The sequence below is a fragment of the Trachypithecus francoisi genome, unplaced genomic scaffold (genome assembly GCF_009764315.1).
Source record: "Trachypithecus francoisi isolate TF-2019V2 unplaced genomic scaffold, Tfra_2.0 Lachesis_group13, whole genome shotgun sequence".
In the NCBI taxonomy this organism is placed as follows: Eukaryota; Metazoa; Chordata; class Mammalia; order Primates; family Cercopithecidae; genus Trachypithecus; species Trachypithecus francoisi.
The window spans coordinates 5,894,489-5,919,985 of NW_022681458.1; the positions used below are offsets into that span (position 1 = coordinate 5,894,489).

Genomic DNA, 25,497 nt, shown 5'->3' on the forward strand with positions numbered 1-25,497 from the left:
CCCCTGTGCGTCCTTGCAGTGAAGTCCGTGCCCAGCAGCCCACCTGCTGGCTGCTCTGCTGGGGAGGTGGGGCTAGTCTGCTCCTAGGCCTGGCCTCCTTCCTCTGTTCTTACACACTAGGATGGTTGGAGGCCTTTAGAAAAGGCTTTTAGGGCCAGGCGGGCTAACGCCTGTCATTCCAGCACTTGGGGAGGCTAACGTGGCAGGATCACTCGAAGCCAAGGGTTTCAGATCAGCCTGGTCAACATGAGACCTTGTCTCTATAAAAATTAAAAAAAAATTAGCTGGGTATGGTGCTGCACACCTGCAGTCCCAGCTACTTGGGAGACTGATGTGGGGGACTGCTTGAGCCCAGGAGTTAGAAGTGGCAGCGAGCTATGTTTGTGGCACTGCACTCCAGCCTGGGCAGGGGAGCAAGACCCTGTTGCTCTTAAAAAAAAAAAAAAAAAAAGGATTTCATTAAGTCAGCCAACATTTTAATTTAATTAATTTATTTTTGCATCAGAGTCTTGCTGTGTCACCCAGGCTGGATTGCAGCGGTGCAATCTCGGCTCACTGTGACCTCCGCCTCCTGGGTTCAAGTGATTCTTGTGTCTTTGCCTCCTGAGTAGCTGGGATTACAGGCGTGCACTACTACGCCCAGCTGATTTTTATATTTTTAGTAAAGATGAAGTTTCATCATGTTGCCCAGGCTGGTCTTGAACTCCTGACCTCGTGTGTTCCCCCTTGGCCTCCCAAAGTGCTGGGATTACAGGTGTGAGCCCCCGCACCTGGCCCAACATTATTTTAAATGAATAAAACATTCAGAATCTAAAAAAACAGTATGACACTTCAGCATGGCATTAGCGTACAGTCCAGCAATTTCACTTCTAGGTATATACCCAAAAGAATCGAAAGCAGGGACTGAAGTAGACATTTGTATGTCCACGTTCATAGCAGCATTCCTCACAATAGCTAAGATGTGGAAGAAACACAAGTGTTCATTGACAAAAGTTTAGATAAGCAAAATGTGGTCTATCCACACAATGGAATAGCATTCACCTTTCTTAAAGGCTGCATATTCTAATATTCAGGGATAGAAATTCTAATATCTGCTACAACATGATGAACCTTGAGGACACTCTGCTAGTGAGGTAAGTCAGGCACAAAAGACACATACTATAGGATTCCACTCACAGGAGGTGCCGGGAGTCGTCATGTCATAGAGAAGGAGAGGAGAATGGCACGGGCCAGGGGCCAGGGGATGTGGGAGTTTGCATTTCATAGGCACAAAGTTTCAGTTTGGGATAATGGAAAAGTTCTGGAGATGGATGGTGGTGATGGTTGTGCAGCAATGTCAACGTACTGAGCACCACTGAACTGCCCACTTAAAATTGGTTAAGATGTCCTAACCTCGTGATCCACCACCTTGGCCTCCCAAAGTGCCAGCATTACAGGCATGAGCCACCGCACCTGGCTGAGACCACCCTGGTCAACATGGCGAAAACCCATTTCGACTAAAATACAAAAACTTAGCTGGGCGTGGTGGCGCATGCCTGTAGTTCCAGCTACTCAGGAGGCTGAGGCAGGGGAATCACTTGAACCTGGGAGGCAAGGTTGCAGTGAACGGAGATCATGCCACTGCATTCCAGCTTGGCGACAGAGCAAGACTCCATCTCCAAAAAAAAAAAAAAACCAAAAAAACAACAAAACAAAACAAAACAAAAGGTTAGGATAAATTTTATGTTAGGTATATTTCATCACAATTAAAACATCCAGACTCTGGGTATTCCTTTGCTCCCTCAGACAGACGCCACAGTGTGAGTTAAGTTGCAAGCCCATGTTTTGAAGGCCCACATTTAGCCAAAGAACTTAAAATTGATACATTTTTACCTATCATGGGTTTGGATCATACTCCTGAAAGACACAATTCCAAATACCATAATCCTAAACGCTGAAAAAAGTACAGCATTTTATTATAAACGCTTATTTGAAGATTTGAGGGACTTTGCAGGAGGAAATAGATTTCACTTGAGTACCAAACCATAGCGACAGATTTGGAATTGGTGCCATCAAGGCTTCTGAAAGTGAATTTCAAGATATTATCAATGAACTTTGCTTTTCCATTCAGCATAATGCATTTGGTAAAAAAGTCAGATGAGAGGATTGGCCAGGTGATACTGGAAGGATGAAACTTCGGTTTAAAAGTGCTTCATTTGGCCCTGCGGGGTGGCTCACACCTGTAATCTCAGCATTTTGGGAGGCCGAGGTGGATCACTTGAGGTCGGGAGCTCGAGACCAGCCTGGCCAACATGGTGAAATCCCATCTCTACTAAAAAAAAAAAAAATACAAAAAATTAGCTGGGTGTGGTGGTGGGCACCTGTAATCCCAGCTACTCAGGAGGCCAAGGCAGAAGAATCACTTGAACCGGGGAGGCGGAGGTTGCAGTGAGACGAGATCGTGCCACTGCACTCCTGCCTGGGTGACAACAGCGAGACTCTGTCTCAAAAACATAAAAAATAAAAAAAATAATAAAACTGCATCATTTGTCTGCACTGGCATTTCATCTAACTGATGACATTCCAGGAGCATTTTTTATTTCTTTTGAGATGGAGTCTCACTCTGCTCCCCAGGCCAGAGTGCAGTAGCGCGATCTTGGCTCACTGCAACCTCTGCCTCCCAGGTTCAAGGGATTCTGTCGCCTCAGCTTCCCAGTAGTTGGGATTACAGGCGCGCACCACCACGCCCAGCTAATTTTTGTATTTTAGTAGAGATGGGTGTTTCACCATGTTGGCCAGGCTGGTCTCAAACTCCCGACCTCCAGGCTTCGCCCGCCTCGGCCTCCCAAAGTGATGGGATTACAGGCGTGAGCCACTACGCCTGGCCGACATTCCAGGAGCTTTTAACGAGAAAAGTCATATTTGGGTGAAGAAGCCAGTGAAGTTACCTACTGGTTCAACAATAACTATGCACATGGTAGGGTAAGAGACACAGTATTGCTGTTCCATCACCAGTATTGCTTCCACCATATCTGTGGTTTGTATCTCAGTGAATGCAGAATGGATTTCCAAGTACCCAAAACAATAAAGAAGCATGGCACAGAAGCTGGGGAAATGTAATGGGAAATAACTCATGTTGGCAAACCCTGCATCACAGAAGAATTTCCAAAAGAGCAGCGTCGCACAGAAAATGAATGTGAATTTATTCTCTACAGAGAGTCACATCCTAAAGGGAAAAAAGCAGCTATGTGGCATGATGCAAAACTCAAGAATATAATGATCGTGAAAGGTGGCCAGCTCTCAGGGATTATCTCTGTGCAACTACCCATAATCTATCCCTAAACTAATATACTTTTTCATATGTCAAATTTCTTAAAAGTTTTTTCCACAATTTTACATTGCCAGCATTATTCTAATTAGTTTTACGCATTTTTTGCAAACTTGACTCCATCAAAGTACATTTACCACAACACTGTAAGCACTGTGCCCATGTCAACATCTACCAACATGAGAATTTCCTGTTACATTTTCCCTTTTTTTTTTGGCATTTTTTTTAAGAGAGAGTCTTTTTTTCATATTCTTAATCTTTTTTTATTTTACAGAGAAGGCATCTCACTATGTTGCCTAGGCTGGTCTCAAACTCCTGTGCTCAAGTGATCCTCCGGCCTCAGCCTCCCACAGTGCTGGGATTACACACACAAGCCACTGTGCCCAGCCAAGACAGGGTCCAACTCTGTCAACCAGGCTGGAATGCAGTGGCATGATCATGGCTCACTGCAGCCTTGACTTTCTGGGCTCCAGTGATCCTCCCACTTCAGCCCCCCAGTAGTCGGGACCACAGGCGCATGCAACCACACCTGGCTAATTTTTCAATTTTTTGTAGAGAGGGGGTTTCACCACAGTTCCCCGGCTGGTCTTGAACTCCTGAGCTCAAGTAATCCACCCACCTTGGCCTCCCAAAGTGCTGGAATTACAGGCGTCAGCTACCACGCCTGCCCTGCCCCGCCCCCTCCAACCTTTTTTGCGACAGTGTCTCACTCTCACCAAGGCTAAAGTACAATGGCCTTGATCAGGGTTCACTGCAGCCTGGACCTCCCGGGCTCAACTGCTCCTCCTATCTCATCCTCAAGAGTAGCTAGGACCTTGGCCGGGCGCGGTGGCTCAACCCTGTAATCCCAGCACTTTGGGAGGCCGAGACGGGCGGATCATGAGGTCAGGAGATCGAGACCATCCTGGCTAACCTGGTGAAACCCCGTCTCTACTAAAAAATACAAAAAACTAGCCAGGTATGGTGGTGGGCGCCTGTAGTACCAGCTACTCAGGAGGCTGAGGCAGGAGAACAGCGTAAACCCGGGAGGCAGAGCTTGCAGTGAGCTGAGATCCGGCCACTGCACTCCAGCCTGGGCCACAGAGCAAGATTCTGTCTCAAAAAAAAAAAAAAAAAAAAAAAGAAAGAGTAGCTGGGACCACAGGCACGCGCCACTACACCCGGCTAATTTTTTTTTTTTTTTTTTGTAGAGATTGGGTCTCGCTATGATGCCTAGGCTGGTCTCGAACTCCTGGACTCAAGTGATCTGTCTGCCTTAGCTTCCCAAAGTTTTAGGATTACAGGCATGAGCCACTGTTGCCCCGATCAATTTTTCCATCTTCTGTGCCAGGCTTTTTCATGGTTTTGGGTATGTGGAAATTCATTCTGTATGCACTTATATACAGTCCACAAATTTCATGAAATTTCTTCAATAAATGAACATCTACATTTGTGAAAGATAAAATTTCTCCAGATCTCACTGGGTGCAGTTCTCATGCCTGTAATCCCAGTGCTTTGGGAGGTCAAGATGGGAGGATCGCTTGAATCCAGGAGATCAAGACCCGCCTGAACAACACAGTGAAGCCTGGTCTCTACAAAAAATACAAAAACTAGCTGGTCGTGGGTCTGTGCCTATATTTGCAACTACCCAGGAGGCTGAAGTGGGAGGTTTAGTTGATCCCGGGAGGCGGACGTTGCAGTGAACCATGATTGAGCCATGGCTCTCCAGCCTGAGCAACAGAGACCCTGTCCTAAAAAAAAAAAAAAAAAAAAAAAAGATTCTCAGCTCTTAGCTCTTTTGGCAACTTCATAGGCCATGGTGACCCATCATATTTGCATTTTTTTTTTTTTTTTTTTTTTTTTTTAAAGATACAGAGTCTCATTATGTTGCCCAGGCTGGCCTGGAAATTCTGGGCTCAAGTGATCCTCCTGACGTGGCCTTCTGAGTAGCTGGGACTATGGTTGTGTGCCATACACTGGGTCCATCACAACTTTTGATCAATCTTGTCAAAAGACTGAAGAAGTTCATCACGGTATTTCAGGTGTTATAAAGCTGAGTGCACACAACTAGCAACCACACTGACATGCATTGATATATTTCTGACCTATGAATACGGTCTGCTTGTAACTGTTATAGCCGTATGACTGCTGTTAGTACACCGGGGGTTTTTATGCTTGCAAAAATATATGTTATCATTGCCTATTTTATCGTGAAAAGTGCTCTAAAAAGTGTTCTGTTGAGTTTTTACATGTTTCTCAGAGAAACCCCCTTCAAAAATGTCAAAAAATATCTTAAGTAATTTTTCAAATGATCTTTTCCAGGATTGTATTTTTGGGATTTCGATTTTTTGGGATTGTCATTTTGGGGATTTCACACTTGAGATTTCAGTTTTTCAAGATTTCAAGACTTGGAATTACAGTGTTTGGGATTGCGTCTTTCATGATCATGACTGGTACCCACTGATATGTGGTCAATATTCAGTTTTCCCCAACTGATCAAAAAATATGTTCTAGGGTTGAATTTCTCTCCCAATCCAGGATATATGTTGCCTTTGGTCATCCTCTTACACCTCCTCCCATGTGAGAGTCCCTTCCAAACCCCACTCTTCTGTCTGGCCTTTCTTTACATTGGTCTTTTGAGGATTTCAAGTTATTTCTATTGTAAAATGCTCCCAACTGTGTTTGTCCGATTCCATTTGGGTCAAAATATTACTACGGAGGTGCCACGTCTCCCTTGTGTCACCAGCAGGAGGCACAGACTGTGAGTCGTTCCACTACTGAGTCTGTCTGAGTCTGTGGTTAAAGCAGGAGCCAACAGGCCTCTGTCCAGGTCCCTGTCCCCCTTTACAACGACCAAGTGATCCCTGGGCTGACACCGTGAGGCGGAATATCTTGTTCCTCTCCCCCAAGGGGCGCAGCTTCAGTTGATGATCCCTGACTGAACCAATTAAAATATCACATTCTTGCCGGGCGCGGTGCCTCACGCCTGTAATCCCAGCACTTTGGGAGGCCGAGGCGGGTGGATCACAAGGTCAGGAGTTCAAGACCAGCCTGGCCAATATGGTTAAACCCCATCTCTACCAAAAATACAAAAAGTAGCTGGGCATGGTAGCACATGTCTGTAATCCCAGCTACCTGGGAGGCTGAGGCAGGAGAATCACTTGAACCCAGGAGGCGGAGGCTGCAGTGAGCCAAGACCACGCCACTGCACTCTAGCCTGGTGACAGAGCGAGACTCCGTCTCAAAAAAAAAAAAAAAAAAAAAAAGAAAAAAAATCACATTCTTGGTTGCGGGATAGAGATCTTTCAGTTCCCTTATCCTATCTGTTTACTGGTTGGCCTTTTTTATAAAGAAGAGCTTCTCCTCCACTGCCTTTCTGGAGTATCATCGTGGACCCATGTTTAAAAATTAAATGTGTCACATAAACTGCCACCACCACTATTCTTTTTGATGCTTCAATTCTTCCAGATCTGGCCAGTGGGAGGCCTGGAGCCACTCTTGTTTCTGTCTGCTGCGTCTGCCCTGGTCCCTGGCAGCTTCATGCTTTCTTTCTGGCACAGCAGGATGCTCCCGGGCTATTCCCTACTTCTCAACCAGATCTGGAATGAGCCATTTCTCCAAGAAGCCCAGATTCTTTTAAGGGAAGCCACCTTTTAGTTTGCTTGATTGTTTTAAACTTTTTAGTAAACTTTTTTGAAATAGTTGTGGATTCACATGGAGTTTAAAGAAATAATCCGGCTGGGCGTGGTGGCTCACGCCTGTAATCCCAGCACTTTGGAAGGCCAAGGCAGGTGGATCGTGAGGTCAGGAATTTGAGATCAGCCTGGCCAACACAGTGAAACTCCGTCTCTACTAAAAATACAAAAATTAGCTGGGCGCGGTGGTGGGCACCTGTAATCCCAGTTACTTGAGAGGCTGAGGCAGGAGAACTGCTTGAACCCAGGCAGAGGTTGCAGTGAGCCGAGATCGCGCCACTGTACTCTAGCCTGAGTGACAGAGCAAGACTCCATCACAAAAAAAAAAAAAGAAAGAAAAATAAATAATACAGAGATCTCATGTACTCCTTACCTGGTTTCCCCCTAAAGGCAGTATCTTGAAAAACTATCATATATTATCACCATTAGGATATTGATACAATCTACCTGGCCTGTTCACATTTCCCGTTTTCCATGTGGTCATTTGTATTTATGTGTCCACGTATTTGGTTCAATGCAATTTGATCACAGGCACATTCCTGTATCTAGCACCAGTCAAGGGTCTCTCTTGTTGCCTTTTTAAAACCTCACCCCCCACTCCATCCCTAACCCTGGACAACCACTAACCTGTTCTCTAGCTCCATAATTCTGTAATATCAACAGTGTGACATAAACAGAATCCTACAGCATGTGATCTTTTGGGATTGGCTTTTCTTCACTCAATGTAATTCCCCGCAGATTCACCTAAGTTGTTGTGTGTATTCAGAATTCAATCCTTTTCACTGCCAACTACTTTTCCACAGTGTGGATGGTCTACAGTTTGTTTACTTTTTCACCCACTGAAGGGCATCTGGGTTGTTTCTGGTTTTGGGCTCTTACGAACAACGCCACTAAGAACATTCACATATAGGTTTTTGTGTAAATCTAAGTTTTATGGTTTATTTATTAAGGCAGAGCCTTGCTTTGTTGCCCAGGCTGACTGTAACCTCTGCTTCCCAGGCTCAAGCGATCCTCCTGTCTCAGTCTCCTGGGTAGTTGAGACTACAGGTGCATGCCACCATACCCGGCTAATTTTTGTATTTTTTTTGTAGAGACAGGATCTTGCTATGTTGCCCAGGCTGGTCTTGAACTCCCGGGCTCAGCTATCTGTCTGCCTCAGCCTCCCAAAGTGCTGGGATTACAGGAGTGACCACCGCGCCCAGCCTAGGCTTTTCTCTCTCTAGGGTGAGTGCCTAATAGCGCAGATGCTGAGTCATAAGGAAGGTGCATGCTTCGTTTTATAAGAAACTGTCAAACTGTTTTTCAGAGCAGAGGCAACTAAATGTTAAAAACAGTATTTGATAAAACCAAATTCCATTATGAAAAAGGAACGGTTGAAACCCTCAGGATTTAGAGGACTTGAAATCCTCTGTGTCAGAGGGCAGGGCCCCAGGCGACCTTGACTAGCAGCGACCTCCGTCTCACCCCTCCAGAGTTCCTGCACAGAGAGACACGCACAGCTGACTCAGATCTGTTTTTGGAAGTACACTGGACATGCAGATATGCAAACACACATGCATGTGTGTAGAAAACGCATGGCCAAGGACACGACACGCAGGCAGCAGACTCATGTGTCAGGAATGTGCTTACCAGGAAGGATTCCGGCCGGCGCGGCAGCTCACCCCTGTAACCCCAGCACTTCGGCGGGCCGAGGCAGGCGGATCACTTGAGGTCAGGAGGTCGAGACCAGCCTGGCCAACATGGTGAAACCTTGTCCCTACTAAAAACACAAAATTAGCCGGGTGTGGTGGCGCATGCCTATAATCCCAGCTACTCAGGAGGCTGAGGCATGAGAATTGCTTGCACCTGGGAGGCGGAGGTTGCAGTGGGCCAAGATCTTCCACTGCACTTCAGTCTGGGCAACAAGAGCGAAACTCCCTCTCAAAAAATACAAAACAAAACACCACCACCACCAACCAAACAAAAACAAGGAAGGATTATGTTTGCAAGCTGGGCAGTATAACTGGGAAGACCCCCTCCCTGCTAGCTTTCAATATCAAAAAGTGATGAAAATAATACAAAAATCTGAACAACTAGAAACACGCTGCAGGAGGCAGGTCTCCCTCCGGCCCCCTCCTCTCACTCGCTTGGCAAAGCCCGTTCGCTTTTCCATGCCTCTGTTCCCTCCCTTCACAGTCTCTTTGGGGGCACATTTGGAAATTATTTAAAAAGATAAAATGCCTCTAATCTGTTACCAATTAGAAGAAACATGTGAATATTATTTTCTAATTTGTGACTCTTGAGTGTGCGTCTCAAAAACCAGAGAGAAGTAATTGAAATAATTATGTCTGCTTCTGAATATTTCTATTATGCTCTTGAAATAAGAGGGTGGCTTTGTCCTCTTTGCATGGTATGCCTGAGGGTTGAATGTATCAGTAAGAACATCAAAGTTCTGGGTGCGAATGGCCACAGAACTGCCATTTCTACACAGCCCATCCCCGGCCTGTGCAGCTGGAGGCCAGGATGGCGACAGAGGGGCGAGGACACGGCTGGTCTCTTTGAAGGGCTCAGGCGCGCAGGGCAGCGTGAGGAGAGCAGTGGGTTTCCTGGTAAACACGTGCTCCTCCCTGCAACTCCACTCACCCCAAACTTCTGTATCCGATGGAGTCATTTGCAGCCGAAGAGCCACTGTACAGGCATAAGGTTGATTTATAACAGGAGCAGGGTGGGTTTTTTTTTTCCAACCTAGTCATAGTACGACTTGAGTGACTAACTCCTGAAAATTGGTAATTTCTTGGTGGTTAACAGTAGAAAGTCCACCAATGAGAAGTGAGGCATGCTAATAAATTTATAGGGCGTTATATGCCAATTAGACCTCGTCAGCCATTCAAGAGGCAGGGATGCCAGTCAGGTTATCATTCCACAAATGCACTCTTTATTGCCTGCACTCTTGCAATTCAATCCCCCATTTGTATGTCTGAAAAGCGGCATATTAATGCTGACTGTACAGGAATCAGAAATGTGCAGAGGGCCTTTTTGGTTAAATAACCTCTCTTTTCTTCTGTGCAAACTCTTCTTTGTTCTCCAGCGCCAAATAAGGACTTTGGGATGAGCATGAACTCTATATGGAACCAGATTCCTTCCAGACTTTGGGTCTCATCAACAGCCAACAGGCGCAGGCCATCAGGCCACCTCCCAGTTGCTCTGCTCACTCTCTTCTGCCCGTACCTGGCAGCCTAGTAGGTGCTTTCTCTCCAGCATGCAGTTCATTGGCAAGGACCTCAGCTTGACCCGGGATGGCATCTTTGCAACTGGGAGACTGAGAGGCACAGCAGCACATGTGTCCTTTACGGAAGAACAAGGAACATGTAGCACTGCCCAGGGAAACTGTGTGTGTCAGTTTGCTCTTTGTGTCAAATTGACTACACTGACTTTAAGCTTTTATTTTTTTTCTTGGGAAAAAAAAAAATCACACAAGTGTATGTGCTTTGAAAAGACCTCATCCACGCAGAAATGTACAAACTGGACTTGGACGCTGCCACCCATGTGAGCGGTCTGACTTGTACCCTCTCCTTTCGGATATTTTCGGCCCCAAGTGTAGCATCCCACTCTTTCTGCTCCTTCGCGTGATGGATGGTGGTGATGTACCTTCCACCTTCTGTACTTTGAAACATATTATACAAATCAATTCTCTCTCTCTTTTGGTAGAAGTGAGTTCTTTGAATTTGATTTCAGCCCTGTGTGTCTTTAGGACTTTCACCATCACCATCGAATGTCCTGTTAAGCATCCATTCTTTCAAGAAATACCCACTAAGCACTTGTGAGGAATGAGGTACTGCACTGCACCGTGAGGTTCTGGAACACAGGTGAACATAGGCAGATGGATACACAGATTCGTGACAATGGGGACAGGGCTACAATTGTGGTATAAACTGCTGGAATTCACAGAAATCAAACAAACAAAAGAGAATCTATGGTTTTTACTATGTAGACAGCTCTGGACTTAGTTTACAAAATTAAAGTGTAGTTAAACCCAGATAAATAATTAACACTATGTTCTGCAGCTTAAGAATACAAAATGCCTCAGTAAACAGGAAAGCATCTATGAATCTGCCTGGAGCCCGTGAGTCACTGCACCAACATTTAAGTTCACAGAGGCATCCTCCTCATGTCACAGCTACCACCCACTGACCCAACAGTGAGGATGACTCTGTGGAAATGCCAGCCAACTCACATGCCCACTGCAAGTGTCTTACCCTCCAAGACGGTCATTACAGAGTATGACAACCCAGGACCCCAAACTCCAGACGCTTAATGGGCCTTTGCACTTTCCAGCAGAGCTGGAGCTATCTAGCTGTTTCTTCAGTGTGCATTAAACCCCTTCAAAGCATTGCAGGGGACAACTTTCCTTTTGCCAATTCCAAAATGAAAACTGTGCTGGCCGCTCTCAGTCAGGTGATGGAAGGATGCCACTGTCCAACGACACTCGGACACGTGATGAAGCTGGGGACTCAGAGACGGGGATGTGGCTAGGTGTCCTGGAGCCCAGCTGGGTAAGGTTCACAATGAAAGGCACATTGGTGAAGGTCCCCACTTTTCTGGAAATAACAATCGTGGAGACTGAGGGTCTTTCTTGCTCATGAGGGAGTCCTGCCAGATAGCCATCATCAAACTGAATAACCTGGACCCCGGAGCCAAGGATACCAAGCAGGTCTCTCGCCCTCCCTGCCCCTCTCCTGGCTGTGTGAGATGCTGATGTTTAATCGAGAACAGTCTTCAAGGTATTTACACATCTTTAAGCAGGTGCCAACCAGAGAGGACTGCCATAACGTCTCCCCGGCAAAGACCTCTGGTCTTTTCCTCCCCACAGCCCATATCAAAAGCTTTGTGATAATAAATAATCAATCTAGTTTAATGGACACCAACTTCTTCTTATTTGGTGCTTCATGGACAAAGAAAATGGATATGTCCCTGGTTGTCACCTAACCAATAAGGCCACTTACATGGCTTATGAGACTACATAATGGACCACATGGAAACAGGAAAAAGCTTTGAAAAACGCCAGGAGATCACGTTATCACGTTTACCCAAGGGTCTCCATTCAGAACATCGGACTGGTCACAGGTGGGCATGAGCCGTCCAAGCGGCCAGTCATGGGGAAGTGTGCACCGCATTTGCCATTTCAGCTGGGACTGTGGGGCGGGCACAAGCTCTCTTGGGAAGATGGTGTGGTAGAGCCACGAGAAGTGTCTAGGTCATAATATAAAAGGTAGATGATCCTGCAAGAAGAGGCTGTCTGTCCTTGGAGTAGGGCTGTCGGGGACCTGGACTCTTTCAATGAACACAGAGAGCTAGCCCCCGCCCCCACCCCCACCCCAGGCTCTGGCTTCCTCTCATTCCCACCTCACCCCCTAAATAACACTGGAATGCCCTGTCCCCTGATGGGCTCCATAATGAGAAGGCCTGTCAATCACAGCTCCATTAGCCTGGACAGACTTTCACTTCCTGAAACAATTTATTGGATTCCCAGAAGCAAATGGGCCTTCTTCCTTTTCAGCTCTGTTTTTAGGGAGCTATTCAGAGGGAGTGTGTGCCCCTTCTGCTCCTGCTGCGCGGCCTTTGTTTCCCTCATTTACTCATGAAAACAGTTTCCTGAGTTTACCTACCTCCTCTGTCCTGGGTCTCCCGAGTGTTTGCCAAAACTTTTTTCCCCCACTGTTCAGTAGCCACACAAAACCCACCAGCTGCTTCCAGCTACTCAACCAGGGAGGAAGCGGGGAATTTTATTTGCAGATTTCTGGAGGGAGGGAGGTAGGGCAGGGGGGTGGGGGAGGGGAGAGGCACATACTTGAAGAAATTAAATTTATGCAAAGAAAGAAAGAAAGAACGCTGATGACTCCGTGCTGGCTGATGGATGCCCTCCTGTGTATCTCTGGGGTCCATGACTTCGTTCCCTTTCTGTCTCATTCCTGACCAAGAATTTAAGCAGCTCTATTAAAAATGACTAAAGACGCCCTAGCTAAAATTTTATCCTAAGAATATTGAAAATTTTTTGGAATGTATGCACAACACTTATCAGCTCTATGCTATGAGCGACGGTTAGTTTTGTTTGGATAAGACTTCCAGCTATTTAAAAGAGAAACTATGGTACCTGCAATCAAATTGTTGCCCAAAGACTTTAGATGGGCACTACTTCTTTCAGTTTCTGAATTGAAAAGGAGGATTTAAAATTACATAAAATAATATTTTCCTTCTACTGCTCTTCTTACAGAATAATATACACTGTGCAACTACCCTTGAGCAGTAAGGCGATCTTCTTTTAGCATAAATCAGTTTAACTTTTAACCTGGGAAAACAGACTGAAGAAGACAGAGAGTTATGTCTCGCCTTCTGAGAATTTCGAGTCAATAGTAAATTGGGGGGCACGTTAGTGCCACTGAGATCCAATCAGGATAAAATTATGCAGTCATGTAAGAAATAATATCTATTAGGCTAATTTAATCACCGAATACTTTACAGATGAATTAGAATTTAGAATCCAATTATTTCTTACATTCGGACTGTCAGAGCCGGTATCTAAGCAGGAGGAGGGGAAAGAGCACTAGGAAAAGGAAAGTTAGGACATAAAGGAAGATGAGGGCATCTTTAAAAATACAGTAAATGGAACAGACCCTGTCCCGCTCCAAGGCCGTGATAACAGCAGAGAAATGACGCGTGTGGTCAGGGTTGCTGCCATCAGCCCAGCCCAGTGGCCAGATGAACCCACGGCCAGGACGCTGGAATTTGCTATCACTGATGGCCAGCCATTGTCCCCTCCAGGAGCCCTCCTCCTTGTGGTGGGCTTGCCTTCACAAAGGAAGCCGGCTGGGCCACATCCTGAGGCGGCCCATGGAGCCAGGCAGCTCCTCGGCCTGGAAAACCACAGGATGCCCCTGGAGGCCACCACATGGGCCCTGGTCACGCCCTGGGCAACGGGACTCGGTCTAACCCTCTTCTAGCCCCTGGTTCTCTTTTTATGAACAGTCAAGGCTGTCTGGAGATGGGGAGGAGAGAAATGAGAAAAAAGGAGCCCTGAGCCTGCTGGGCCTCTGGGATCCATGGGCTGGTCCTACCAGCTGGGACAGTGTTTGTTGCTCCTTGTGTGGGGAAACTGGGGATGAATGGAAACTCAGGCCGGGAAGTGAGGCTGGCACTAGAGACGCACTAGAGATTCGATCATCTGAGCAAGAACAAAACTAGCCTTACAGACTGCTCCTCTCCCAGACAGCTCCTCTGGGCGGTTGGGGAGAGCTGCAGCAACAAAGGACGCTTCTGATTTGCACCCCAGTGCTCCAGCATGACTGGGTGCTCCAGAAAGAATCAAACACCGCCCCCACCTTCTCTGTTTGTCCTGGCCAGTTCAGGCAGTTATAGAATTGGGTAAATACAAATTTTATTTTATTTTATTTATTTTTTAGAGATGGACTCTCGCTCTTTTGTCCAGGTTGGAGTGCAACGGCATGATCTCGGCTCACCGCAACCTCTGCCTCCTGGGTTCAAGCGATTCTCCCCGTTCAGCCTCCTGAGGAGCTGGGACTACAGGCGCCTGCAGCACGCCCGGCTAATTTTTGTATTTTTAGCAGAGATGCAGTTTCACCATGTCGGCCAGGCTGGTCTCGAACTCCTGACCTCAAATGATCTGCCTGCCTCGGCCTCCCAAAGTCCTGGGATTACAGGCGTGAGCTGCCGTGCCCGGCAAAAATTCTTATAATTGATATTTGAGTTGTGAATAGAACGACATATTTGTTTCAAGGTTTCAATTAGTTATATCCATAAAGAGGTTTTCCTGAAAGAAAATGGCTGAAAATTACTTTTTGTTTGCATGCTACATTTTCTTTAAGAAACAGAAATACACTGAAGCCCCTTGCATTATGGCTGTTTCAAAAAGCTCAACAATCTCCCACACTTCCAAAAGTAGAGTAGGAATGTCAGGGAAAAACCACTACTTATCCTTCGTTCCAGAATGATCCTTACAGCGTGAAGTGAATGAATGTACTGTGAATTTAAATTTTAATATGCCAGCAGGTCACGGGGCTGGCCGTCAAGACTGAATCCACTTGTTTAAGTTTAAGGTGGCCGCAGAGACCCCTCCTCTTCAGGAAGGCACAACTAAAGCGAACCATCATTACAGCCATTCCCCACTGGGGCCTCCCAGCCCCACTCCAAGGCGGTAGCGGGAGTGAACTTTGGTGTTTACAGGCCGTAGGGGTTTTATGATGGGGGTGCTTCCTGCCTGGCTGAACAGAGAGTGCCAATCCTCCAGACTTTGTGAGTCCTCCTCCTGCACCTTTTCTTCCACCTGGCACACAATGAGTCCTTATTATCTCTTTAATGACTGAACTGGATCCCTCTGTTCCTTCTCATTGTGTGTGCCTGTGTGTATGTGTGCACATGTGTGTGCCTGTGTCTGTATGTGTGCACATGTGTGTGCCTGTGTGCACGTGTCTGTGCATGTGTGCACGTGTGTGCCTGTGTGTATGTGTGCACATGTGTGTGCATACACACGCACATCCCCATTTATCTCTGATTCATTTAATTGAGGGCAGGGCATCAAATGAGATCTCAGAAGAGGCACTCCTTGCTGTACGATGATTTATTGCGGCTCTTAAAAACACCTGTTCATCCATTCATCCTTTTGTAAAAAACCAGACTTAATGTGCAGTTTTTTTAAGGTATCAAAAAAACCCTTCCTATGTAATATATTAAGTAAAAAAAACCAAAAAAACCCCACATTATTACAAGGAAATAAAGAATGATCATAAGAAAGCCTCCCAAATGTGGGGTTCTCCTCTTTCTATGTAGGTATACGTGTGGGCATGGACACATTTATATGGAATTCCAGTGACGACGTCTTAGTTAAGCTGGTAACTGCTTGAAAATAAATAGGCTCTTCAAAATAACAGGAGAATCACTTGTAGCATTTAGGCACCAACTTTGATGGGTTCATACCAAAAATGTCTCTTCCTTATAATAAAATGAAAACAATCCTTTAATCTTTCCTTTAGAGAAAATATCAGCCTCCAAAGCCAAAACGTCAACGTAATGAGCCCGTGAGGAGGACGACGCTTCCTTGTAACAAACCGAGCTCATCACATGACATCTGCATTATTAGGCACACACTGGCTGTCCTGAAAAACCCAACACCAAAGCCTCGGCGACTGACAACAGCCCCTTCTTCGGCAAGTTCACGAGCCAATCTAAATGGAAGGCGGGGCCTCTTTTCTTTTCTTTTTTTTTTTTTTGAGACAGAGTTTGGCTCTTGTTGCCCAGGCTGGAGTGCAATGGCGCGATCTCGGCTCACTGCAACCTCTGCCTCCCAGGTTCAAGTGATTCTCCTGCCTCGGCCTCCTAAGTAGCTGGGATTACAGGCGTGCACCACCATGCCCGGCTAATTTTGTATTTTTAGTAGAGATGGGGTTTCTCCATTTTGGTCAGGCTGGTCTCGAACTCCTGATCTCAGATGATCTGGCTGCCTCGGCCTCCCAAAGTGCTGGGATTACAGGTGTGAGCCACTGTGCCTGGCCGATGGAGTTTTGCTCTTGTCGTCCAGTCTGGAGTTCAATGGCATGATCTCGGCTCACTGCAACCTCCGCCTCCAGGGTTCAAGCAATTCTCCTGCCTCAGCTTCCCCAGTAGCTGGGATCACAGGTGCCCACCACCACGCCAGGTTAATTTTTGTATTTTTAGTAGATACGGGGTTTCACCATGTTGGCAAGGCTGGTCCCAAACTCCTGGCCTCAGGTGATCCACCTATCTCAGCCTCCCAAAGTGTTGGGATTATAGGCATGAGCCATTGCACCCGGCCCTCTTTTCTTCAACTAGGTGAATTTTGTAAACCAATCACCACTGCAGGTGAGCTGTTTGCCCCTGATAGGCCTTTGGGGAACCATCTTCCTTTCTGGAGGGGATCGATGCTTAGGAAAAGCTCTCCCTCTCTGAGAGATCAAATGGGCAGCAGCCCCGTAGCAGGACCTGGTGGGTGAGCTCCCACCACATGCCTAATTAATGACCCTGCTGGTCGCAGCTGGAAGAGCTGAGCTGGGGGTGATTAATTAAATTAGCTGGCAGAGGAAATTACAGTGGAAAAGCCAAGGTTTGATTGCTCCATAATTAACCGCAGTGCAAATAATATCTGCATCTATAACTTCCAGCGATGAGATCAGAAGCCAATTGAATTTGGCACTGATTGAAGCTGTAAATATCCCGTGGTGAAAAATGATAGGTTTGTTCTAGAGGGAAAACTTACAGAAATGGACATCTAGCAAATGTGATCGGGGGAAAGAAAAGGGCACCAGAGGAAACGGCAGGAAGGAAGCCTTACCTTTCATGCTGCCTTTTTCCAACATTAAAACAACTCTTTTTTCACATTTCTTTTGGATTAGTGACTAGGCGTGCTGTATTTCCTGTCTCTAAATTTCAGGTTTGACTTCCCATGCATGGAACCTATGTTAGGGTTCCATCCCCCTTTCTCGTTCCAGGGATTAAAACCCAATTCAAAAATAATTTCATAGGCTAATAGGAGGGGACCGCTTTCATCTCCCTGAGAAGAAAAATGTTCTATTTAGACCATCAAATGCATGAGCTATTGCAGCTTTTCTGGATAATGACATTTTTTCTTCTTTGTAACAATTTTCATGTTCAAAATATGGTTTCATTAGCAATAGGATTCTACTTAAAAGAAAAAAAGTATTTTATACAGATAATTGCCCTGCAAAAAAAAAAAAAAAAAAAAAAACCACAGAACTTTCAGCAGACTGGAAACATTACTTTTTCTACCATCCACATATTTTCACTATAAGTTGTTTTAAGGAAGGAGTCATGCATCTCTACTGGAAAAGCTTTGAAAAGTAATGACTTGGTGGCTTTGGACCAGGAGGTGTGGTTTCTGTCTGCAACTGGTCAGAAAGAATTTACCCCAGTCTTGACACACAGACTCTCAGTCGGGTGGAGGACACACTGCAGCTACTAAAATGTGACACAGAGAGTGTCTGTCCAAATGTAGTGGGGTTCAGACATGCACCCCAGCCATTTTCTCCGCTGAGCTTCCATACAACCTGAGGGGTCAGTATGGCAGGTGTGCTTACTCTCTCTCTCTCTCTCTCTTTATTTTTAAAGAAGAAAGTTGAGGTTCTAGGTGGTCAGTGTTGTGGCAGGACAAGACCCCGGCCTCCTGCCCATTGTCCTCACTCTAGCCAGGCCTCTCCCTTCCTGATTCTATGTGGTTTTCCTTCCAACAGACAACTGCATCTGCACCCTATATGCTGAGATGTACCCACAGGCACCACCTGTCTGGATGGAAAGAAATAGGCAGGGCTGTGACTGTCATGGGGGTTTGATGACATGGGCCACAGTGTCTACAGAGGTCAGAATAATGTGGTAGAAGGAAAATGGCTACCAAAGACGTCAACGTCCTAATCCCCAGGAGCTGTGACTATGCAACCTCACATGGCAATTTAACTGCAGATACAGTTAAGCCAAGGCCCTTGAGGGGGGAGAGTAGCTTGGATTATCCAGGTGGGCCCAATTTACAAGGGTCCTTATAAGAGGGTCATATGAATAGGAGCATCAGAGTCAGAAGATGTGAGGTCAGAGGGGATGCAAGGCCACCAAGACAAGTGGCAGCTTCTAGAAGCTGCAAAAGACAGGGGCATGGACTCCCTCATAGCCTCTAGAAGGAATGACACCATGCAGACCCAGCTTGGACTTCTGACCTCCAGAACTGTAATGGAATACATCCGTGTTACTTTAAACTACTCAGTGGGTGGTAATTTGTTACAGCAGCAATGGGAATCTTTTTTTTTTTTTTTTTTTTTTTGAGACGGAGTCTCGCTCTGTGGCCCAGGCTGGAGTGCAGTGGCCGGATCTCAGCTCACTGCAAGCTCCACCTCCCGGGTTCCCGCCATTCTCTTGCCTCAGCTTCCCGAGTAGCTGGGACTATAGGCGCCCGCCACCTCGCCCAGCTAGTTTTTTTTTTTTTGTATTTTTTAGTAGAGACGGGGTTTCACCATGTTAGCCAGGATGGTCTCGATCTCCTGACCTCATGATCCGCCCATCTCGGCCTCCCAAAGTGCTGGGATTACAGGCTTGAGCCACCGCGCCCGGCCAGCAATGGGAATCTTATACCTACCCTATTAGGAAGAGAAAGACTGAGAGGCTAAAAGCTGGATGGATGAAACGTGTACGAGACACGGCAGGTAGCTGTCCTTGGTGGCATCCATTGAGCTTGATGTCTGGTGTGATCTGTCCCTCTTGGCCACAGAGTCTCCATAACACCTCTTCCCTTGGCCTGGGAATTCCACAGGCCTCTAAACTTCTCTGGTTGCAAACTGATGTCCTAATTTCCTCCTAGCTGTCCCTCCCAGACCGAGATGGAGGTTTCTGGACTCACAGAATCTAGACCAGAGACTTGGTGGAGAAGGCAGTCTGATCTCTGCCTTCCTTCCTTTGCCAGGTAACAATTCTTCTCTCTCCTTTCCCCGTGTCTTTCCAGCAGAGGCTCTGCCTGCCTTTTTCCCCACCTATCTTTCCAAGAACGTGCACAGGAAACAGCCTTGGACGACGGAGACAGCATCTCCCTCCAGAGCACACGGCAAATGTGCTTTCTGCCCACTGTAGAAGATTTGGGTTCCTAAGCTTAGGGTTCCGTTCCTGCAATGCAGCCCTTGATGTGTGCGGATGCCGTGGGGCCCCGACTGCATCACAGCTATGGGCACTGGGGCCCGGGAAATGACCCAGATGCTAATACTCTGGCTACTGCTATTGCTGTGAATAACGAATTTTTCTTTGTCTCTGACCCTGAAGTCTCGTATCTTAGACCAACTCCATGAAACTGGAAGGCCAACTTGCCAGGGAAGTAAAATCTCAAACCCGTCACAAGTTCTCATTCCCTGGTAGCCAGCGCCTCGAGTGTTAGTCTTCAGCAACAGTGGAATACATGTTAGCATGCTGGGGGGTCCTCTTTTATACCTTTGCGTGGGGGTTCCCTTCATCTGTACCACCCCTTCCCTGTCCCACCAACTGCCTGTCAGGGCCACTCCATCTCAGGTTTTTTTCTCTGAGGCTTGCCTTGACCCTGCAGCCCACTTCCTCCTGTTTGCCCACTTCTGCTGCAGTTTTTGCATGGATCACTCTCTCTCTCTATATATATGTGTGTGTGTGTGTGTGTGTATATACACATATACACTTTTTTTTTTTTTTTTTGAGATGAGGTCTCTGTTACCCAGGCTGGAATGCAGTGGCACGATCACAGCTCACTGCAGCCTTAAACTCCTGGGCTCAAGTGATCCTCCCAACTCAGCCTTCTGAGTAGCTGGGACTACAGACACATGCCACCATGCCTGTTTTTTTTTTTCTTTTTCTTTTTAATTTTGTTTTTTTGTAGAGACAGAGTCTCACTACGCTGCCTAGGCTGGTCTCAAACTCCTGGTCTCAAGGAACTCTCCCACCTTGGCCTCCCAAAGTGCTGGGATTACAGGTGTAAGAAATGGTGCCTGGCCAGCATGGGTCACAGTATCAAGCAATTTTTGATGTGTCTGTCTCCCCTTCATGTTGTGAGCTTCCTGAGGGCAGGTGTGGGGCTAGCACAGTGCCTGGCACACAGCAGCTAGAGGGTACTCTGCAGAACCCTCTGTCTAATGCCAGGCCGGGCGTAGCATCAGAGCCCTAACCCACCAGGTAGAGGTGTGGATCAGGCTGTTTCAACCACCTCCTACACCCCCGGCCGCGGCGCCGGGCGTAGCATCAGAGCCCTAACCCACCAGGTAGGGGTGTGGATCAGGCTGTTTCAACCACCTCCTACACCCCCGGCTGCGGCGTCAGGTATCTTCCCCCATGAGGGAGGAGGCTAAAGGGATGGGACTGGAACGTCACTGTTGAAGCCCATTGGGTCACTGTGTGAGGCTGGCCCTTCTGCTGGAATGAAGAACAGAGCTGGAGGTGAGAAAGGAAAGGCAGTGGGTGTGACCACCCACTTAACCATGTGGGATGGGACAGCTGCAGGGGTGGGAGGGTGGGCAACCAGCCTGGTAGAAAAACCAGTCTGGCTCAAACTTAGGATTCCTACAGGGAGAAGGGGCCGGAGGGTAGACTGGGTCCCATGGTCCCATCCAGCACCCAGCCACAGGAACCAGATAGGGGAGAGACATGTGTGAAACATCTGGTGTCAAGAAATGCTAGCACGCTGCTCAGCAGGTAGTTCAGTAGTAATACTTATCCAGGGAGATGACGTTTTCAAAGGCAAAAGTGCCCAATAAGTGCAACCCACCCCTCTGGGAGAGGCAGCTTGTGGCTTTTGCTGGGAAGGAATTCTCAAGGCAATTAAAGTCATAGCAGGGTGACTCATGATCGGTTTCACACGTCAACCTGGCCAGGCCACGGTGCCCAGTGATTTCATCACACGTAACCTATGCATTACTGTGAAGGCCTTTTGTAGATGTCACCTACAGTCCGTGGACTCCAAGCAAAGGCGATTATCCTTGATAATGCAGGTGGGCCTCATCCCATCAGGTGAGGGCCCAAAGAGCAAAAAACAGGTTTCCTGACGATGAAATCCTACATCAAGCGTGCAGCACTAACTTCTGCCTGGGTTTCCAGAACACCCGCCTGTCCTACACACTTCAGATTTCTCTCATACACACACACCAGGCTGCCTGCCCTACACACTTCAGATTACACACACACACAACTGGTTGCTTCTCTGGAGAACCCTGATGGATATAGCAGGGCTGAGAGCAGAGCAATGAGCCAATCGAAGCAGAGCTCTAGCGCTGTGAGGCTGGCAGTGACCCTGGGGAGGCGCAAGGTGAGCAAGAACAGATGCACACGGAGGGCACCACCCTTCTGGAGAGCAGCACGGTGATGCTGGATCAATACCTGAAAAAGTCCACAGCCTTTGATCTCGTTTGGCTCCTTCTAGAAACTCATCCTTAGAAATGAATGAATCATAAGCTCCATAAGCTGTACTCACAAACATGCTCAACCCAGAGGTATTTCGATATTTCACTGCAAACCCATGTCCAAGGGGGATGATTATGTAATGACGGCTCAACTATGGATGGATTACTGTGACACCATCAAAAATAACGCTTTAAAAGACACACATGGCCGGGCGCGGTGGCTCACGCCTGTAATCCCAGCACTTTGGGAGGTTGAGGTGGGCGGATCACCTGAGGTCAGGAGTTCGAGACAAGCCTGACCAATATGATGAAACCCCGTCTCTACTAAAAATACAAAAATTAGCCGGGCATGGTGGCATGCGCCTGTAATCCCAGCTACTCAAGAGGCTGAGACAGGAGAATCACTTCAACACAGGAGGCAGAGGTTGCAGTGAGCCGAGATCGTGCCATTGCACTCCAGCTTGGGCAACAGAGCGAAACTCCGTCTCAAAAAAAAAAAAAAACAAAACAAAGACATACATAAGGACATGAGAAGATGTTGACGATATAGTATTAGCCCAAAAAATGCTCTTAAATTGTCTTTAAAGCATTGTTTCTTTCCATAAATGTTACATAGGAAGACTATATGTAATATGTCAAACATTAACTGATTATCTCTCGAGGGTTGGAATATATATAATAATAATTATTTTTTCTACTCTTTTTTCTTTCTTTGAGATAGGGTCTCACTCTGTTGCCCAGGCTGGAGTGCAGTGGCATAATCACAGCTTATTGCAACCTCCACCTCCCAGACTCAAGCGATTCTCCCGCCTCAGCCTCTGGAGTAGCTGGGACCACAGACATGCACCACCATGCCTGGCTTTTTTTTGGGGGGGTATTTTCTGTAGTGACAGGATTTTGCCATGTTGCCGAGGCTGGTCTTGAACTCCTAGGCTCAAGCAATCAGCTCACCTTGGCCTCCCAAAGTGCTGGGATTACAGGCATGAGCCGCTGTGCTGGGCCTATTTTTCTCCTCTGTAGGATACAGTCACTTCCCAAAATGTGGCTCTGGCTCACTGGAGGCATCTGTCTAGGAATCATTCTGTTGCCAGGTGTGTTCATAGGGCTGGGGCTTCCCTCTTTAGTGGTTTGGGAAATCATATGTACCGTAAAGAAGCCTCTGTAATTTTGTTTAATCCAGTTCTTAAAACATAACAACTCCTTTTCCAGAAACATCTATCATAACTCTCTGAGATTAAAATTTCCAGGAGTATACTGTGGAAATCACGGCTTTCCCAGATTCGATGGTGTCCTGGGTCACATGCTGAGAAGGTCAGGACAGCTTGTTATGGTATGGGCCATGTGTAAAGTTGTCAGGAAGTAGACATTCTCAAGACTTTTTTTGAGATGGAGTCTCACTCTGTCAACCAGGCTGGAGTACAATGGCGTGATATTGACTCACTGCAACCTCTGCCTCCAGGGTTCAAGCGATTCTGCCTCAGTCTCCCAAGTAGCTGGGATTACAGGTGCATGCCACCCTGCCTGGCTAATTTTTGTATGTTTAGTAGATGGGGATTCACCATGTTGGCCAGGCTGGTCTCGAACTCCTGACCTCAAGTGATCCAACCACTTTGGCCTCTCAAAGTGCTGGGATTACAGGCATGAGCCATGGCGCCTAGCCTCAAGATTTTAAAAAACTCCACAATATTCTCTTGTGAAACCAATCTGACTTTCAATTCCTAGATCTGATTGAGGGGTGCCTCTGAAGGAGGACCGCTATGACAGCACCGGTCTTGGGCTTTGGTAAGGAGCAGAGCTGCCCTTGGATCCCTGGTCTGTGTAATGGGTGGCACCGCCTCCGCCTGGGTGACCCGCGCTGCCCTGGCCTCCCCTGCATCGTGGCCCCTGCTGTCACTCCCTGTGGAGGTTTGCTCTAATGGAACTTCTGCTGCTGCCTCTGAATATCTGTTTGCCTTCTCCAAATGAATTTCAGATTAAGCCACCTATTCGGCCACAGATTTCAAAGCTCGAATCAACGACGGCATCTTGATGACACTGGGCAGCTCTCAGCATTCACTGCTGTTTGTCAAAGGCTCCTCTTGGGACCTTTGTCAGGGACGCAGAAAGGCCTGTGAGGTTTGGGAAGAGCTTGAAGGGGCTATGAGCTCCTCAAAGCAGTGGAGGAGACAGGAGCTCCTCAAAGCTCCTGGGGGGCTTCCCCTGGAGGCCACTGAGGGGGACGTCGGCTGTTTCCAGTGCTGAAAAACCTGGCTGGTCCCATATTTACCTGGAAGGCTTTGAAAACCAAAGAAAAAGATGCGGTCCCAGCTTCCTTCATCCTCACCCAAGGCTAGAACACTGAGCCACCATGTCCAGCCTGTTTCTTTCACTGAGAACTCACTATTAGGATGTCTAAGGGGGCAGCAGCCACGACCCTTTGTGGCTTCAACCCCCATCCATCTGTCTTATGTTTTCCTTAGTTTTCTTAATAAACTGGGAGCCCTTGAGGCTGGGGATGGGCAGTACCAAGTCTTCTGTTTTCCTCAACAGCTTTATTAAGGTATAATTTACATACCATAAGATCTACCTGTTTTTAGGGATACACTTCAGTGATTTTTAGTAAAAAAAAAACCCAGCTTGCAACCATCACCAGAATCTGGTTTAGAACATTTCTGTTACCCCTAAAAGATTCCTCATGCCCACCTGAAATTCCCATTTCCACACCGATGCAAATGCTTCTCTTTCTAGCTCTACAGATTGGCCTTTTCTGAGATTCCATATAAACAGAATCACAACACCTATATAGCCTTTTGGGTTTCGTTTTTTTTTTTTTGAGAGGTCTGCCTCTATCATCCAAGCTGAGTGCAGTGGAGTGATCTTGGCTCACTGCAACCTCCAACTCTCAGGCTCAAACCATTCTCCCACCTCAGCCTCCCGAGTAGCTAGGACTACAGGCGTGCAACCACGCCTGGCTAATTTCTGTATTTTTTGCAGAGATGGGGTTTTGCCATGCGGTCCAGGCTGGTCTTGAATTCATGAGCTCAACTGATCTGCATGCTTCCGCTTCTCAAACTGCTGGAATCACAGGCATGAGCCACCGTGCCCAGCCTGGTTTCTGTTACTGAGAACTCAGTCTTTATGTTAATTCTATAGACTCTGAGTAAACGAAAACAAGAAATGGAAATAAAAACCAAATCTGAGTGTGCTTTGCACTGAAGAAATTTTTGGTCACTGTCTAATTCAATAAATGTTTCATAACATTTTTCCACATTTATTTTGGTTGAGTGTGGTTCAGAATGCCTACTGTATGGAGGTGTTAGGTTTTATGGAGACTATTACCTCGTAAGAGCAAATGGACTCTTTTAATGTTTAGAATGAACTGGAAACTGCTGAGTTTAAGCTTATAAAAATTAAGAACAGCCTGTGCCAGGCCAGATAAAAACTGTTCATTAACTTCCCAGAGTGCATAGTGTGCACAGAACACCCCAGTATCCTTCTATGCTGATCCAAAGTCGTCCCAAAGAAATGGCTAAAGCTTTTACAGTTGATGCTATGGGGAGGGAGTGGAGAGAATCACACGCTTCCCAAGCTAGCAGGGGCTCTCCGGGGGTCTTCTTGCTTAGCC

At 46.9% G+C, this 25,497-nt stretch overlaps 1 protein-coding gene and 1 long non-coding RNA gene across 9 annotated transcripts in view; one reads left to right on the forward strand and one right to left on the reverse strand.

Moving 5' to 3' along the window:
* The window catches only part of AGAP1 (ArfGAP with GTPase domain, ankyrin repeat and PH domain 1), a 637,917-nt gene that overhangs the window by 28,661 nt on the left and 583,759 nt on the right, over positions 1-25,497 (reverse strand). The window lies entirely within an intron of this gene.
* LOC117094348 lies at positions 16,707-25,038 on the forward strand. Its single transcript, XR_004441518.1, has 3 exons — positions 16,707-16,851; positions 19,349-19,450; positions 24,867-25,038. It is a non-coding gene; the product is annotated as an uncharacterized LOC117094348 (long non-coding RNA).